This window comes from Ornithorhynchus anatinus, chromosome X1 (genome assembly GCF_004115215.2).
Source record: "Ornithorhynchus anatinus isolate Pmale09 chromosome X1, mOrnAna1.pri.v4, whole genome shotgun sequence".
NCBI lineage: Eukaryota > Metazoa > Chordata > Mammalia > Monotremata > Ornithorhynchidae > Ornithorhynchus > Ornithorhynchus anatinus.
This window is the reverse complement of record NC_041749.1, coordinates 100,947,697-100,950,463: the sequence shown is the minus strand read 5'-3', so window position 1 is coordinate 100,950,463 and position 2,767 is coordinate 100,947,697. Positions and strand designations below refer to the sequence as shown.

General features: G+C 44.3%; 1 non-coding gene across 1 annotated transcript; it reads right to left on the bottom strand.

Moving 5' to 3' along the window:
- Nucleotides 1-2,218: 2,218 nt before the first annotated feature.
- Nucleotides 2,219-2,355, bottom strand: LOC114806676. The gene has a single exon (XR_003754738.1). It is a non-coding gene; the product is annotated as a small nucleolar RNA SNORA7 (small nucleolar RNA).
- Nucleotides 2,356-2,767: the final 412 nt, after the last annotated feature.

Genomic DNA, 2,767 nt, shown 5'->3' with positions numbered 1-2,767 from the left:
AGTCGAATAGTGGCATTTATCAAACGCTTACCATGTGCCGAGCACTATACTAAATGCTTGAGTACAACAGAGTTGGAAAACACAATCCCTGCCCTCAAGGAACATATGGTCTAGTAGGGGAGAGTGGCATTAAAATAAATTACAGATAGGGGAACCAGAGTATAAGGATACATCCATAAGTGCTATGGGGCTGGGTGGAGGAGGGGTGGGGGGGAGAGGAAGTGATAACAAAGTGGTTAAAGGGCATAGACCCAAGTGCAAAGGTGATGCAGAAGGGAGGGGGATAAAAGTAAGGAGAGGAGAGGTTAACCAGGGAAGGCTTCTTCGAGGAAATTCATTCAGTCAGTCATATTTATTGAGCATTGACTGAGTGGAGAGCAATGTACTAAGTGCTTGGGAGAGTACAATACAACAAAATAGAGATACATTCCCTACCCACAACAAGCTTAGAGAAGAGTGTGGCTCAGTGGAAAGAACCCGGGCTTTGGAGTCAGAGGTCATGGGTTCGAATCCCGGCTCGGCCATTTGTCAGCTGTGTGACTTTGGGCAAGTCACTTAACTTCTCGTTGCCTCAGTTACCTCATCTGTAAAATGGGGATTAAGACTGTGAGCCCCACGTGGGACAACCTGATTCCCCTGTGTCTACCCCAGCACTTAGAACAGTGCTCGGCACATAGTAAGCGCTTAAATACCAACATTATTATTATTATTATTATTAACTTTGTTGAATCCCAAATTGTTGCCCTCAGAACAACGATAACCTGAAATAGCATTTGGGGGCAGAGGAGGGATTGGGAGGGAGTCAGCAAATAGGAGATGTGGTAGTTTTCTCAGAGACTGTTCCACATCACCAGACTGGATATCAAAGACAGCAATCATCACTTGTGTTTCAGTGTCACTGACAAAAAGAAAACTGGGCTGAATGGATCATCCATCTGACTCAAGAATGGCACCTCATATCTTCTCATTTGTTCTCTATGCCCGCTCACTCTTGTAATCAATCAATCAATACTTGAATTCATTCTAATGTTCACAAAAAATAAGTCCAAGAAACACAGTCCAAAATGAGCTTTCTTAGCCATTTGAAGCTCCACATATTTAAAAAGCATAGAGTGAGCACCTAAATTGATAAATTTTAATAATTAATGATTGCAGTATTTGATAGATGTTTACCCTGTGCCTAGCACTGTATTAAACCCTGGGGTAGATACAGTACAATCACATCATTCATTTCATTCATTCATTTAATCGTATTTATTAAGCACTTACAGTGTACAGAGTGCTTGAGTAAATACAACGATAAGCAGTGACATTCCCTGTCAACCATGAGCTCACACTCTAGAGGAGGGAGCCAAATAAAATTACAGATATATACATAAGTGCTATGGGGCTTGAGAGGGCAAAGAGCAAAGGGAACAAGTCAGGCGATGCAGAAGGGAGTGGGACACGAGGAAAAGTGGCACTTAGTCTAGGAAGGCCTCTTGGAGGAGTTGTGCCTTCAGTAAGGCTTTTAAGGGGAGGAGAGTGATTGTCAGATTTGAGGAGAAAGGGTGTTCCAGGCCAGAGGCAGAACGTGGGCCATGGGTCGGCGGGAGACAGGTGAGATTGAGGCACAGTAAGAATAATAATAATAATAATAATGTTGGTATTTGTTAAGCGCTTACTATGTGCCGAGCACTGTTCTAAGTGCTGGGGTAGACACAAGGGAATCAGGTTGTCCCACGTGGGGCTCACAAATACCAACATTATTATTATTATTATTATTCTTACTGTGCCTCAATCTCACCTGTCTCCCGCTGACCCATGGCCCACGTTCTGCCTCTGGCCTGGAACACCCTTCCTCCTCAAATCTGACAATCACTCTCCTCCCCTTAAAAGCCTTACTGAAGGCACAACTCCTCCAAGTGACTTGCCCAAAGTCACACAGCTGACAAATGGCCGAGCTGGGATTTGAACCCATGACCTCTGACTCCAAAGCCCATGCTCTTTCCACTGAGCCACGCTGCTTAGGAGCAAAGTATGTGGGCTGGATTGTGGAAGCAGAGAAGGAAAGAAACATCTCTCCCAGAATGCCCCACCTCCATCTGCAATTGTTATCCACTGCGTTTTCTTGGTAACAATACAGAAGTGGTTTTCCATTGCCTTCTTCCACACAGTAAACTGGAGTCTCTGCCCTGGACTCTCCCATACCACTGCTGCCCAACAGAGGTGAGTTTTGTCTTGCAGCAGATTGCCTTCCACTCACTAGCCACTGGACAAGCTAGGAATGGAATGGGTAGGCCTCTGCTTGACTCCCACTCCCTTAGTCGAGACTGTAGAGTTCTGGAAACTCTCCAAGTGCAATCCTAAGAGGGGATCAGACCCAAACCCTGTCCCACATGGGGCTCACAGTGTAAGAGGGAAGAAGAATAGATATTTTACCCCCATTTTACAGATGAGGTAACTGGGGGCACAGAAAAGTCAAACGATTTGCTCAGGGTCACACAACAGGCAATTGGTAGAGGTGGGATTAGAACCCAGATCTACTGACTCCCAGGGTCATGCTCTTTCATGTTTCATAGGTTGAAAGATAGTTAAATTAATGTGTTTGAAAATTTTATAATCATTAATTCACCCTCTAGCTTAGGGCCTTTTTGTTATGGAATGGTCAAGGGCCCAATTTAGACTGGGATGTTATACAAGGAAGTTTTACAGTAGCACACAATGGGGCTGTAGTTTGTAACATGTCATTCATTTAAAAAGTTTGACTACATCACAGAGCTAAATA